Here is a 17,057-nt window from a genome sequence, read left to right as displayed (position 1 = left end):
TTGGATGGTAAAACTATTTGAAATTTAAGCTGTCCAACAGGGTAATTTCACGGGGCAAAGTGTGACTTGAAGTGTACACCATAGTGCACATGTAACAAGGTCCTTACCAATTGAACATTGCTATTTGTACGCTGATTTTTGACACATTTTTTAACACTTACATTGTTGTCAAAAGTCAATTGGATGGGAAAATTTAAACTATCCAACGGGGTAATGTCACGTGGTAAAGTGTAAACTAAAGTGTTCACCATAGTGTACATGTAGAAAGGTTCTCACCGATTGAACTTTGTCATTTGTACACTGATTTTTTACATGTTCTTTGACACTTGCAATGTTGTCAAGTGTTAACTAGATTGGAAAACCGTTTGAAATTTAAACCGTCCAACAAGGTAATGTCACATACCAAAGTGTAAAAAAAAGTGTACACTATAGTGTGCATGAAGCTTCTTACAGATTGAACTTTGCGATTTGTATACTGATTTTTGACATGTAGTTTGACACCTGCATTGCTCTCAAGTGTCAGTTGGCTGGGAAAACTATTTGAAATTTAAACTGTCCACCAGGGTAATGTTACGTGACAAAGTGTAAGCTAAAGTGTGTACGTCATAGTGTACATGTAGCAAGGTTCTCACTGATTGTTCTTTGCTAATTGTACACTAATTTTTGACACGTCGTTTGACACTTGCATTGTTGTCAAGTGTCAATTGGATAGAAAAACTGTTTAAAATTCAAACTATCCAACAGGGTAATGTTACGTAGTAAAGTGTACGCTAAAGTGTATACCATAGTGTACATGTAGCAAGGTCCTTATCGATTGAACTTTGCTAATTGTACACTGATTTTTAACACGTTGTCTGATGCTTGCGTTGTTCTTAAGTGTCTATTGGATGGGAAAACTATTAAAAATTTAAACTGTCCAACAGTGTAATGTCACGTGGCAAAGTGTAAAGTGTCAATTGCATGGAAAAACTGTTTGAAATTTAAACTTTCCAAAGGGGTAATGTCATGTGGCAAAGTGTAAACTAAGTGTAGGCCACAGTGTACATGCAGAAAGGTTCTTACGAATTGAACTTTGCTATTTGTACACTAATTTTTGACATGTTGTTTGACACTTGCGTTGTTGTGAAGTGTTAACTAGATGGAAGAATTGTTTGAAATTTAAACTGTCCAATAGGGTAATGTGATATGATCCAGGAGTCGAGCTCGACGAAGGAAAGTGCGAGACAAGACCCGTTGATAGTCGATGGTAGACCAATGACGCGATCAAGGGAAAAGCAAGTGAAACAAGTGATGGGATTGCTCGTTCAAGAAACCATTGATGGAAGCATGTTCGGGACTCAAAATGGAGCAACTTTCATGTTCGGGTCGAAGGCCGAATCAACTTGGATCAATTTGTTATCAAGCAACGAAACCAAAGGTTGAAAACAAGCTTGTGCAGCTGCACAGGCAAAACACCATGCAGCCGCACGGTGGCATACCGAAAATCAAAACACCAATTCTTGTTGAACCATACGACCGCATGGAAATACACCATGCGGCCGCACAAGCCAAAAAAAATTGGTGAATTTTCTAATTTTGGCCGAATTTCCTAGTTTCGAAAGAATTCTTATGAAATCAAATTATTACCATAATTTGATGGGTTTTGGATGTTTTTACTCATTAGTATAAATAGGAGAATACTTTTCATTGTAAAGACTTTTGACTTTTGCTTAATATTATAGAGAGAGAATTTGTTCTTTCAATTTCTTATTCTTCTTGAACAATCTTGGAACTTATAAGATTCAATTTCTTGTGGTGTTCTTAACAATCGGATTGTGGGTTCTTTTAATTGTAATCAAGGGGTTTTGGGTTCTTCGCTAATCTAGGGTTTCTTGGTTCAATTCTTGGGGTTCAAGATCCAAAACCGGGTTAGTATTCGGGTTCTTGGGTTCCGCATCAATCTCGTTGTGGGTTTCGTAGTTTCCATTGCTACGGGGTTTGCATCAGTTGGTATTAGAGCTTTGGCTCCAATTTAATCAGGTTATATCCTTTGTTTTCTAATTTTTTTTTCAATTCCTTGTGTTCTTGTGTCCAGAAGGTTTTCTTGATCCCTTGATCCAAAAGTTTCATAAAAAATCTTCAAATTCCGTTTCTGGGCTCAATTTTCGCCCAAATCAGTTTTTGTTTTCTTTGTTGGTTTTGTTATTGATTTCTGGATCTAAAAAAAAAATTACTGTTCATCCGTATGGTACTGTTCATCCCTACAGTAAAAAAATTGTTAAATATTATTGATCAGTCAAATACCAACTTTTATTATTCAATATCATTTCTAAATTACTTGGACACATTGAATCATTCCATCGCTTCAATTCAAGTCAAGTTTTAAAAGTTTTCTTTGAGTCCTTTGTTACAATTATTGAGTCACATCCTGTTTGGGGAATTCTACACGATTTGATTGGTTGTTTGGTTCATGATTATTGAGTGGTAAAAGGCAGAGAGGTGAGATTAATAGAGGGTAAAAGCCCTTGTGTGTTCTGAGTGACTTTTGGTGAGGCAGTAAAATAAAATTTTTAGTGTTAAGATGTCAAAAAGGGCAGAATCAAACTCAAGCCGACAAGGCAATAATAGCAATGCATCGGAGGATTTAGTGCAGAGGTTTGAGAGGGCATTTGGAGATGTGAGAGATAGGTTGGAGAAGCAGGAGGCTAGGATGAATAGATTAGATACATCGGTGGCTAATCTTAGTTGGGGGCATCAAGTGGATTTATCCAATGCCAGAGGACCGGATAGATGGGAACCTAGAAGGGAAAGACGAAAGGAGTATGGATATGAGAGTGACATGGGTGATGATAAATTTCACGGTGTTGAGATGGGAAGGATGAGGAATAGAGGCGATAGGTACGATAGACAGGGTCGGAATGATCGTGGGGAAGAGTTGGATGGAAACTTGGGAAATATAAAAATGACAGTTCCTTTATTCAAAGAGAGGAGTGATCCCGAGGCATACCTGGACTGGGAAAGGAAGGTTGAAATGATCTTCGAGTGTTATAACTACTCGGAAGAGAAAAAGGTGAAGTTAACAGTTTTGGAGTTCAGTGACTATGCAATTTCATGGTGGGATCAAGTGACTACTTCACAACGTAGGAGTGGGGGAAGACCAATCAACACTTGGGAGGAGTTGAAGTCATTGATGAGAAAGAGGCTTTTTCCTAGCCACTATTACCGAGAGATCCATCAAAAACTGCAAGGTCTATATCAAGGGTTGAAAAGTGTAGAGGACTATCATAAGGAGATGGAAATACTCATGATTATGGCCAATGTGGTGGAGGATAGGGAGGCTACTATAGCACGATTCTTGAATGGGTTGAATAGAGAAATTGCCAATGTAATGGAATTACAACATTATGTGGAGTTGGAAGACATGTTGCATGTGGCTATGAAGGTAGAGAGATAACTGAAGAGGAAAGGGACAGCTAGGCAGCCGTTAGGAACTTCGAGTGTTAATCCATCTTGGAAGCCAGGGTGGAACAACAACAACAAAGGTGATAAAGTTATACCTAAAGGTAGGAATGAGTGGCAGAAAGGGAGAGAAGAAAAGTGCTAGCAAAATAGCACCCAAAACAGATTCACAACCACCAAGGAATCGAGGCATCAAGTGTTTTAGATGCTTGGGGTTAGGGCACATTGCTTCTCAATACCCAAATAAACGGGTAATGGTGTTGTTGGATAATGGAGAGGTGGTGAGTGAAAGTGAAGGAGAGTTTGAGGACATGCCTGCATTGGAGGACGTTGAAGAAGAAGAAAAATTGGAGTTTGCTGTTAGGGAATCGTTGGTGTCAAGAAGAGCTCTTAACACTCTAGTCAAAGTGGATGATTCGGAGCAGCAGCGAGAAAATATATTCCACACACGTTACATCAACAATAAGGTATGTAGTATGATTATTGATGGTGGGAGTTGCACGAATGTAGCTAGCACAACTTTAGTTGAGAAATTAGGACTAGCATTGTTAAGACACCCTAGGCCTTATAAGTTGCAATGGTTGAATGAAACTGGGGAAGTTAGGGTGAATAGAAGAGTTTTAATTAATTTCTCAATTAAGAGTTATAGTGACAAAGTAGTATGTGATGTGGTGCCTATGCATGTGGGCCGTAGCTTGTTAGGAAGACCATGGCAATATGATAGGAAGGTCACACGTGATGGATATAGGAATCGTTATAGCTTTCTCAAGGATGGGAAGATTATTAATCTTGCGCCATTAACACCGGCACAAGTGTATGGAGATCAAATCAAGCTGAAAAGTGAGGAAGACGAGAGAATAAGAGAGTCAGGAAAAAGGAGAGACAATAGTGAAACCATTAAAAAGAGAGAAAATAGTGAGGTGGCTCAGAGTGGAGAAAAAAGAGAGGAGAAAAGGAGGACATGACGTAGAACAAATATGTGGAAATTGCATAACTTGTAAAAAGGCTAAGTCTAAGGTTCAACCCCATGGTTTGTATACTCCTTTGCCTGTACCTAGTGAACCTTGGGTAGGCATATCTATGGACTTTGTGTTAGGTTTGCCTAGGACAAAAAGGGGTCGGGATTCAATATTTGTAGTGGTCGATAGGTTTAGTAAGATGGCGCACTTTATACCATGTCATAGAACTGACGGTGCTTCTAATATTGCAAACTTATTCTTTAGGGAAATAGTACGTTTACATGGAGTACTTAAAAGTATAGTGTTTGATACGGACGTGAAGTTCTTAAGTCATTTTTGGCATGTTCTGTGGAGTAAGTTAGGAACTAAGTTATTATTTTCTACAACTTGTCACCCACAAACAGATGGACAAACTGAGGTAGTTAATCGAACTATGACTCAACTACTTAGGACAGTGATCAATAAAAATCTGAAATCATGGGAAGAGTGTTTACCGTTTATAGAGTTTACATATAATCGAGCTATATATTCTACTACTTCATTTTCTCCTTTTGGAATTGTTTATGGTTTTAATCCACTAACACCTATGAATTTAATACCTTTGCCCGTGCATGAACGAGGTAGCTTGGATGGAAAATGAAAAGCCGAGATGGTGAAAACACTCCATGAAAAGGTCAAGATACAGATCGAAGAGAAAGGAAAGCTGATTGCATCAAAAGCAAATAAAGGAAGAAGACATGTTACATTTGAGCCTGGAGATTGGGTCTGGGTGCATTTCAAAAGGGAGCATTTTCCAGAACAGAGGAAGTCAAAATTGCAACCACGAGGCGATGGACCGTTTCAAATCATCGAGAGGATCAATGACAATGCATACAAAATGGATTTACCTGGTGAATATAATGTTTCAGCTATTTTTAATGTATCTGATCTCTCTCCATTTGATGCAGGTTTAGATTCGAGGATGAATCTTTTTGAAGAGGGAGGGGATGATATGATCCAGGAATCGAGCCCGGTGAAGGCAAGTGCGAGACGAGACTCGTTGATAGTCGATGGCAGACCAATGACGCGATCAAGGGCAAAGCAAGTAAAACAAGCGATGGGATTGCTCGTTCAAGAAACCATTGATGGAACCATGTTCAGGACTCAAAATGGAGCAACATTCATGTTCGGGTCGACGGTCGAATCAATTTGGATCAATTTGTTATCAAGCGATGAAACCGGAGGCGAAAACAAGCCTGTGCAGCCGCACAAGCAAAACACCATGCGGCCGCACGGGGACATACCAAAATCAAAACACCAATTCTTGTTGAACCATGCGACCGCATGGAAATACACCATGCGGCCGCACAAGCCCAAAAAAATTGGTGAATTTTCTAATTTTAGCCGAATTTCCTAGTTTCGATAGAACTCTTATGAAATCAAATTATTACCATAATTTGATGGGTTTTGGACTTTTTACTCATTAGTATAAATAGGATAATACTTTTCATTGTAAAGACTTTTGATTTTTGCTTAATATTATAGAAAGAGAATTTATTCTTTCAATTTCTTGTTCTTCTTGAACAATCTCGGAACTTATCAAGATTCAATTTCTTGTGACGTTCTAAACAATCGGATTGTGGATTCTTTTAATTGTAACAATAGGTTCTTCGCTAATCTAGGGTTTCTTAGTTCAATTCTTGGGGTTCAAGATCCAAAATCGGGTTAGTATTGGCGTTCTTGGGTTCCGCATCAATCTTGTTGTGGATTTCGTAGTTTCCATTGCTACGGGTTCACATGATAATATCACGTGGCAAAGTGTAACTAGAATGTACACCATAGTGTACATGTAGCAAGGTTCTTACTCATTGAACTTTGCTATTTGTACAATGATTTTTGAAACGTTGTTTGACACTTGCATTGTTGTCCCGTGTCAATTGGATGGGAAAACTATTTGAAATTTAAACTATCCAATAGGGTAATGTCACGTGGTAAAGTGTAAACTAAAGTGTGTACACCATAGTATACATGTAGTAAGGTCCTTACCTATTGAACTTTGCTATTTGTACACTGATTTTTGACACGTAGTTTAACACTTACATTGTTGTCAAGTGTCAATTGGATGGGAAAAATGTTAGAAATTTAAACTGTCCAGCAAGGTAATGTCACGTGGTAAAGTGTAAACTATAGTGTGCACAATAGTGTACACGTAGAAAGGTTCTTACCAATTGAGCTTTGCCATTTGTACACTGATTTTTGACACGTTCTTCGACACTTGTACTGTTGTCAAATGCCAATTGGGTGGAAAATTTGTTTAAAATTTAAACTGTCCAACAGGGTAATGCCATGTGGAAAAGTATAAACTAAAGTGTACACCATAATGTACATGTGGCAAGGTCCTTACCGAGTGAACTATGCTATTTGTAAACTGATTTTTGACACGTTGTTTGCTATTGTCAAGTGTCAATTGGATGGGAAAACTATTTGAGATTTATGCTGTCCAATAGGGTAATGTCACGTGACAAAGTGTAAACTAAAGTGTGTGGACCATAGTGTACATGTAGCAAGGTTCTTACCGATTGAACTTTGTTATTTGTACACTGATTTTTGACACTTTGTTTGACACCTGCATTGTTGTCAAGTTTCAATTGGATGGAAAAACTATTTGAAATTTAAGCTCTCCAGCAGGATAATGTCACGTGGCAAAGTGTAAATTAAAGTCTACACAATAGTGTATATGTAGCAAGGTCCTTACCGATTGAACTTTCCTATTTGTACAATAATTTTTGACACGTTGTTTGACACTTGTTGTGAAGTATCAATTGGATGGAAAAACTATTTGAAATTTGTACTGTCCAACAAGGTAATGTCACGTGGCAATGTGTAAACTAAAGTGTACACCATAATGTACATCTAGAAAGGTTATTACGGATTGAACTTTGATATTTGTACACTAATTTTTCACACATTGTTTGGCATTTCATTGTTCTCAAGTGTCAACTAGATGGTAAAACTGTTTGAACTTTAAACTGTCCAGCAGGGTAATGTCACGTGTAAAGTAAAGTGTATACCATAGTATATATATAGCAAGGTTCTTATCGATTAAACTTTCCTATTTGTACACTAATTTCTGATACATTGTTTGGGACTTGCATTATTGTCCACGGTCAATTGGATGGGAAGACTGTTTCAAATTTAAACTTTCCAACGGGGTAATGTCATGTGTAAAGTAAAGTGTACACCATAGTATACATGTAGCAAGGTTCTTACCGATTGAACTTTCTTATTTATACACTGACTTTTGACACGTTGTTTGACACTTTCATTGTTGTCCATGGTTAATTGGATGGAAAAACTATTTCAAATTTAAACTGTCTAACAGGGTAATGTCACGTGGCAAAGTATAAACTAAAGTGTACACAATAGTGTAAATGTAGCAAGGTTGTTATCGATTGAACTTTGCTATTCGTACACTGATTTTTCACACGTTGTTTGACACTTGCATTGTTGTCCAGTGTCAATTGGATGGGAAACCTATTTGAAATTTAAACTGTCCAACAAGGTAATGTCATGTGGCAAAGTATAAACTAAAGTGTACACCATAGTTTACATGTTGCAAGGCTCTTACCGATTGAAGATTGCTATTTGTAAACTAATTAGTACACTATTTTTGACACGTTGTTTGACACTTGTATTGTTGTAATGTTTAAATTGCATGGGAAAATTGTTTGAAATATAAACTATCCAATAGGGTAATGTCACGTGGTAAAGTGTAAACTAAAGTGTACAAGTTGCAAGGTTCATACCGATTGAACTTTGCTATTTGGACACTGATTTTTGACACGTTGTTTGACACTTGCACTATTTTCAATTGTCAATTGAATAGGAAAACTGTTAGAAATTTATAATGTCCAACAGGGAAATGTCATGTGGCGAAGTGTAAGCTAAAGTATACTCCATAGTGTGCATGTAGCAAGATTCTTACCGATTGAACTTTGCTATTTGTACACTGATTTTTGACCCATTGTTTAACACTAGCATTGTTGTCAAGCGTCAATTGGATAGAAAAACTATTTGAAGTTTAAACTGTCCAACAGGATAATGTCACGTGGCAAAGTGTAAACTAAAGTGTACAACATAGTGTACATATAGGAATGTTCTTATTGATTGAGCTTTGCTATTTGTACACTATTTTTTGACACGTTGTTGGACACTTACATTGTTGTCAAGTGTGAACTGGATGTGGAAAAGGTTTGAAATTTACATTGTCCAACAGGGTAATGTCACGTGGCTAAAGTGTAAACTAAAGTGTACACCATAGTGTACCTGTAGCAAGGTCCTTACGGATTGAACTTTACTATTTGTACACTAATTTTTGGCACGTTGTCTGACACTTGAATTGTTGTCATGTGTCAATTGGATGGGAAAACTATTTGAAATTTAAACTGTCCAACAGCGTAATATCACGTGGCAAAGTGTAAACTAATGTGTACACCATTATGTACATGTAGCAGGGTCCTTACCGATTGAACTTTGCTAGTTGTACGTTGATTTTTGACACGTTGTTTGACATTTGCAATGCTGTCAAGTGTCAATTGGATAGGAAAATTGTTTGAAATTTAAACTGTCCAACAGGGTAATGTCACGTCGCAAAGTGTAAATTAAAGTGTACACCATAGTGTACATTTAGAAAGGTTCTAGCCAAATCAACTTGGCCATTTGTTAACTGATTTTTGACACATTGTTTAACACTTGCATTGTTGTCAAGTGTCAATTGGATGGAAAAGCTGTTGAAATTTTGACTGTCCAATAGGCTAATGTCACGTGGCAAAGTGTAAACTAAAGTGTACACCATAGTGAACATGTAGCAAGGTTCTTACCGATTGAACTTTGCTATTTGTACACTAATTTTGGACACGTTGTTTGACACTTACATTGTAGTCATGTGTCAATTGAATGGGAAAACTATTTGAAATTTAAACTGTCCAACAAGAAAATGTTGCGTGACAAAGTGTAAACTAAAGTGTACACCATAGTGTTCATTTAGTAAGGTCCATACCGATTGAACTTTGCTATTTGTACACTGATTTTTTGACACGTTGTTTGACACTTGAATTATTTTCAAGTGTCAATTGGATGGAACTGTTTGAAATTTAAACTTTCCAACAGGGTAATGTCATGTGACAATGTGTAAACTATAGTCTACGCCATATTGTACATATAGTAAGGTCCTGACCGTTTGAACTTTGTTATTTGTACACTGATTTTGAGCACGTTGTTTGACACTTACATTGTTTTTCAAGTGTCAATTGGAAGGGAAAATTGTTTGAAATTTAAATTGTCCAACAGGGTAATGTCATGAGGCAAAGTTTAAACTAAAGTGTACACCATAGTGTACATATCGCGAGGTTCTTACTGACTTAACTTTTCTATTTGTACACTGAGTTTTGACACGTTGTTCAACACTTGCATTGCTGTCAAGTGTCAATTGGATGGGAAAATTTTGTGAAATTTATGCTGTCCAGCAGGGTAACATCACGTGGCAAAGTGTAAACTAAAGTATGTACACCTTAGTGTACATGCAGCAAGGTTCTTACTGATTGAACTTTGCTATTTGTACACTAATTTTTGACACTTGTATTGTTGTCAAGTGTCAATTGGACGGGGAAACTGTTTGAAATTTAAACTGTCCAACAGTGTAATGTCACATGGCAAGGTGTAAACTAAAGTGTACACCACAGTGTACATGTAGCAAGGTTCTTATTGATTGAACTTTGTAATTTGTACACTGATTTCTGACACTCTGTTTAGCACTTGCATTGTTATCAAGTGTCAATTGGATAGGAAAAGTGTTTGAAATTTAAATTGTCCCACAGGGTAATGTCACGTGGCAAAGTGTGAACTGAAGTTTACACCATAGTGTACATGTAGCAAGGATCTTACCGATTGAACTTTGCTATTTGTACACTAATTTTGGACACGTTGTTTGACACTTACATTGTAGTCAAGTGTCAATTGAATGGGAAAACTGTTTGAAATTTAAACTGTCCAGCAGGTAAGTGTTACGTGGCAAAGTGTACACCATAGTGTACATGTAGCAAGGTCCTAACAGATTGAACTTATCTATTTGTACACTGATTTTTGACACGTTATTTAACACTTGCATTATTTTTCAAGTGTCAATTGGATGGAAAAAATGTTTGAAATGTAAACCGTCCAACAGGGTAATGTCACGTGGAAAAGTGTAAACTAAAGTATACACCATATTGTACATGTCGCAAGGTTCTTAACGATTGAACTTCGCTATTTGTACACTGATTTTTTACACTTACATTGTTGCCAAGTGTTATTGTTGTTAAGTGTCAATTGGATGGGAAAACTGCTGGAAATTTAAACAGTCCAACAGGGTAATGTAATGTGGCAAGTGTAAATTAAAGTGTACATCATTGTGTACATGTAGAAAGGTTCTCACGGATCAAACTTTGCTATTTGTAAATTGATCTTCGGCACGTTGCTTGACACTTGCATTATCGTCAAGTGTCAACTGGATGGGAAAACTATTAGAAATTTAAGCTATCGAACAAGGAAATTTCACGTGGTAAACTATAAACTAAAGTTTACATCATAGTATACATTTAGCAAGGTTCTTACCAATTGAACTTTTCTATTTGTCCATTGATTTTTGACACATTGTTTGGCACCTGTATTGTTGTCAAGTGTCAATTGGATGGGAAAACTAGTTAAAATTTAAACTGTCCAACAGGGTAAAGGCACGTGGCAAAGTGTAAACTAAAGTGTACACCATAGTGTATATGTGGTAGGGTCCTTACCGATTGAACTTTACCATTTGTGCACTGATTTTCGACGCATTGTTTAACACCTGCATTGTTGTCAAGTGTCAATTGGATGGAAGAACTGTTTGAAATTTAAACTGGCCAACATGGTATTGTTGCGTGGCAAAGTTTAAACTAAAATGTACACCATAGTGTACTGTAGCAAGGTCCTTACAGATTGAACTTTGCTCTTTGTACACTGATTTTTAACATGTCGTCTAACACTTGCATTGTTGTCAAGTATCAATTGGATGGGAAAACTATTTGAAATTTAACCTGTCCAACTGGGTAATGTCATGGGGCAAAGGATAAACTAAAGTGTACATCATAGTATACATGTAGCAAGGTCCTTACCGATTGAACTTTTCTATTTGTATACTTATTTTCTACACGTTGTCTGACACTTGCATTGATTTCTAGTGTCAATTGGATGGAAAAACTGGTTGAAATTTAAATTGTCCAATAGGGTAATATCACGTGGCAAAGTGTAAACTAAAGTGTACACCATAGTGCATATGTAGTAGGGTCCTTACTGATTGAACTTTACTATTTGTGCATTGATTTTCGACACGTTGTTTGACACTTGCATTGTTGTCAAGTGTCAATTGGACGGAAGAACTATTTGAAATTTAAACTGGCCAACATGGTATTGTTGCGTGGCAAAGTTTAAACTAAAGTGTACACCATAGTGTACATGTAGCAAGATCCTTACTGATTGAACTTTGCTTTTTGTACACTAATTTTTAACACGTTGTCTGACACTTGCATTGTTGTCCAGTGTCAATTGGATGGAAAAACTGTTTGAAATTTAATCTGTCCAACTGGATAATGTCATGTGGCAAAGTATAAACTAAAGTGTACATCATAGTGTACATGCAGCAAGGTCCTTACCGATTGAACTTTTCTATTTGTATACTTATTTTTGATGTGTTTTCTGACACTTGCGTTGTTCTCAAGTGTCAATTGGATGGGAAAACTGTTTGAATTTTAAACTATCTAACAGGGTAATATCACGTGGCAGAGTGTAAACTAATGTGTACTTTACTATTTGTACACTGATTTTTGACACGTTGTTGATACTTGCATTGTTGTCCAGTGTCAATTGGACGGGAAAACTATTTGAAATTTAAACTGTCTGACAGGGTAATGTCATGGGCAAAGTGTAAACTAAGTGTACACCATAGTGTACATGCTGAAAGGTTCTTGCTGGTCAAACTTTGCTATTTGTGCACTGATTTTTGACACGTTGTTTGAAATTTAAGCTGTCCAATAGGGTAATGTTACCCGGCAAAGTGTAAACCATAATTTACACAAAAGTGTACATGTAGCAAGGTTCTTACCAATTGAACTTTGCTATCTGTAAACTGATTTTTGACACGTTGTTTGAGACTTGCATTGTTGTCCAGTGTCAGTTGGATGGGAAAACTATTTGAAATATAAACAAACAATAGGATAATGGCATGTGGCAAAGTGTAAACTAAAGTGTATACCCCATAGTGTACATGTACCAAGGTCCTTACCGATTGAACTTTGCTATTTGTACACTAATTTTTGACACGTTGTTTAACACTTGCATTGTTGTCAACTGTCAATTGGATGGGAAAACTATTTGAAATTAAAACTATCCAATATGGTAATGTCACGTGGCAAAGCGTAAACTAAAGTTTGTACACCATAGTGTACATGTAGCAGGGTCCTTACCGATTGAACTTTGTTATTTATACACTGATTTTTGACATGTTGTTTAATACTTGCATTGTTGTCAAGTGTTAATTGGATGGGAAAGCTGTTTGAAATTTAAACTATCCAACTACGTAATGTCATGTGGCAAAGTATAAACCAAAGTGTACACCGTAGTGTGCATGAAGCAAAGTTCTTACCGATTGAACTTTGCGATTTGTACACTGATTTTTGGCAAGTTGTTCGAAACTTGCATTGTTTTCAAGTGTCAATTAGATGAGAAAACTATTTCAAATTTAAATTGTCCAACAGGGTAATGTCACGTGGCAAAGCGTAAACTAAAGTGTACACCATAGTGTTCATGTGGCAAGGTCTTTACTGATTGAAATTTACTATTTGTAAACTGATTTTCGACACGATTTTTGACACTTGCATTGTTGTCAGGTGTCAATTGGATGGAAAAACTATTAGAAATTTAAATTGCCCAAAAGGGTAATGTCACATGGTAAAGTGTAAACTAATGTGTACACCATAGTGTACATGTGGCGATGTTCTTACTGATTGAACTTTGTTACTTGTACACTGATTTTTGACACGTTTCTTGACGCTTGCATTGTTGCCAAGTTTCAATTGGATGGAAAAATAATTTGAAATTTAACTGTCCAACTTGGTAATGACACGTGGCAAAGTGTTAACTAAAGTGTACAGCATAGTGTACACGTAGTAAGGTTCTCACTGATAGAACTTTTCCATTTGTATACTGATTTTTGACATGTTGTTTGACACTTCCATTGTTTTCAAATGTCAATTGGATGGGAAAGCTTTATGAAATTTAAACTGTCCAACAGGATAATGTCACGTGGCAAAGTTTAAACTAAAGTGTAAATCATAGTGTACATGTAGCGAGATCCTTACCGATTGAACTTTGCTATTTGTACATCGATTTTTGACACATTGCCTGATAGATGAATTGTTGTCAAGGGTCAATTGGATGAGAAAACTGTTTGAAATTTAAATTGTCGAACATCGTAATGTCCCATAGAAAAGTGTAATTATAGCAAGGTCCTTACCGATTAAACAAAGGTATTCATACGATGATTTTTGACACGTTGTTTGACACTTACATTGTTGTCAAGTGTCAATTGGATGGGTAAACTATTTTAAATTTAAACTGTCCAACAGGGTTATGTCACGTGGCAAAGTGTAAACTAAAGTGTACTCCATAGTGTTCATGTGACCAGTTCCTTTCTGATTGAACTTTGCTATTTGTACACTGATTTTTGACACGTTGTTTGACACTTACATTGTTGTCAAGTGTCAATTGGATGGGAAAACTGTTAGAAATTTAAACTATCCAATAGGGTAACGTCACGTGGTAAAATGTAAACTAAAGTGTACACCGTAGTGTCCATGTGGCAATGCTCTTACCAATTGAACTTTGCTATTTGTACACTGATTTTCGATACGTTGTTTGACACTTGCATTGTTGCCAAGTGTCAATAGGATGGAAAAAAGATTTGAAATTTAAATTGTCCAACATGGTAATGACACGTGGCAAAGTGTAAGCTAAAGTGTGCACCACAGTGTACATGTAGCAAGGTTCTCACCGATTGAACTTTTCCATTTGTATACTGATCTTTGACACATTGTTTGACACTTGCATTGTTGTCAAGTGTCAATTGGATGGGAAAACTGTTTGAAATTTAAGTTGTCCAACAGGGTAATGTCACGTGGTAAAGTTTAAACTAAAGTGTACACCATAGTGTACATGTAGGAAGGTCCTTACCGATTGAACTTTGATATTTGTACACAGATTTTGGACACGTTGTCTGACACGTGCATTGTTCTCATGTGTCAATTGGATGGAAAAACTATTTGAAATTTAAACTGTCCAACAAGATAATGTCACGTGGCAAAGTGTAAACTGAAGTTTACTTTGCTATTTGTACACTGATTTTTGACACGTTGTTGGATACATGCATTGTTGTCAAGTGTCAATGGAATGGAAAAAGTGTTTGAAATTTAAACTGCCCAACAGGGTAATGTCATGTGGCACAGTGTAAACTAAGTGTTCACCATAGTGTACGTGTAAAATGGTTCTTACGAATCGAACTTTGCTATTTGTACACTGATTTTTGACAAGTTGTTTGACACTTGAATTGTTGTGAAGTGTTAACTACAAGGAAGAACTGCTTGAAATTTAAACTATCCCACAGGGTAATGTCACCTGTCAAGTGTAAACTAGAATTTACACCATAGTGCACATGTAGCAAGGTTCTTACCGATTGAACTTTGATATTTGTATACTGATTTTTGACACGTTGTTTAACACATGCACTGTTGTCTAGTGTCAATTGGATGGGAAAACTATCCAATACGGTAATGTCACGTGGTAAAGTGTAAACTAAAGCATGTACACCATAGTGTACATGTAGCAAAGTCCTTACCGATTGAACTTTGTTATTTATACACTGAGTTTTGACTCGTTGTTTAACACTTTCATTGTTGTCAAGTGTGAAATGGATGGGAAAACTGTTTGAAATTTAAACTGTCCAACAGGATAATGTCATGTGGTAAAGTGTAAACTATAGTGTACAACATAGTGTACATGTAGAAAGGTTCTTACCGATTGAACTTTGCCATTTGTACACTGATTTTTGACACGTTCTTTGACACTTGCATCATTGTCAAGTGTTAATTGGATGGGAAAACTATTTGAAATTTAAACTGTCCAACTACGTATTGTCACGTGGCAAAGTATAAACTAAAGTGTACACCAAGCAAGGTTCTTGCCGATTGAACATTGCGATTTGTACAATGAATTTTAGCACGTTGTTTGACACTTGCATTGTTGTTAAGTGTCAATTGGATGAGAAAACTGTTTCAAATTTAAACTGTCAAACAGGTAATGTCACGTTGCAAAGTGTAAACTAAAGTGTACACCATAGTGTTCCTGTGGCAAGGTCCTTACCGATTGAAATTTGCTATTTGTACACTGATTTTCGACACGATTTTTGACACTTGCATTGTTGTCAGGTGTCAATTAGATGGGAAAACTATTAGAAATTTAAACTGTCCAAAAGGGTAATGTCACGTGGCAAAGTGTAAACTAAAGTGTACACCATAGTGTACATTTGGTGAGGTCCTTACCGATTGAACTTTGCTATTTGTACACTGATTTTCGACACGTTGTTTGACACTTGCATTGTTGTCAAGTGTCAATTGGATGGGAAAACTATTTGAAATTTAAACTGTCTAACAAGGTAATATCACGTGGCAAAGTGTAAACGAAAGTCTAAATCGTAGTGCACATGTAGCGAGGTCCTTACCGATTAAACTTTGTTATTTGTACATTGATTGTGACAAGTTGTCTGACACCTGCATTGTTGTCAAGGGTCAATTGGATGAGAAAACTGTTCGAAATTTAAACTGTTCAACAAGGTAATATCCCGTGGTAAAGTGTACATGTAGCAAGGTCCTTACCGATTGAACTACGCTACTCGTACACTGATTTTCGACACATTGTTTGACACTTGCATTGTTCTCAAGTGTCAATTGGATGAGAAAACAATTTTAAATTTAAACTGTCCAACAAGATAATGTCACGTGGTAAAGTGTAAACTGATGTGTACACCATAGTGTTCATGTGGCAAGGTCCTTACTGATTGAAATTTGTTATTTGTACGCTGATTTTTGACACGTTGTTTGACACTTGCATTGTTGTCGAGGGTAAATTGAATGAGAAAATTGTTTGAAATTTAAACTGTCCAACCGGGTAATGCCTCGTGGCAAAGTGTAAATTAAAGTGTACATGTAGCAAGGTCCTTATCGATTGAACTATGCTATTCGTAAACTGATTTCCAACACGTTGTTTGACACTTGCATTGTTGTCAAGTGTAAATTGGATGGGAAAACTATTTGTAATTTCAACTGTCCAACAGGGTAATGTCACGTGGGAAAGTGTAAACTAAAGTGTACACCATAGTGTACGTGTGGCAAGGTTCTTACCGATTGAACTTTGCTATTTGTACACTTATTTTTGACAAGATTTTTGACACTTATATTGTTGTCAAGTGTAAACTGGATGGGAAAACTATTTGATACTTACACCATCTAACAGGGTAATCTCACATGGCTGAAGTGTAAATTAAAGTGTACACGATAGTGT

This window comes from Olea europaea, unplaced genomic scaffold, assembly GCF_002742605.1.
Source record: "Olea europaea var. sylvestris unplaced genomic scaffold, O_europaea_v1 scaffold893, whole genome shotgun sequence".
Classification (NCBI taxonomy): Eukaryota; Viridiplantae; Streptophyta; class Magnoliopsida; order Lamiales; family Oleaceae; genus Olea; species Olea europaea.
Note: the sequence above shows the minus strand (reverse complement) of the source record.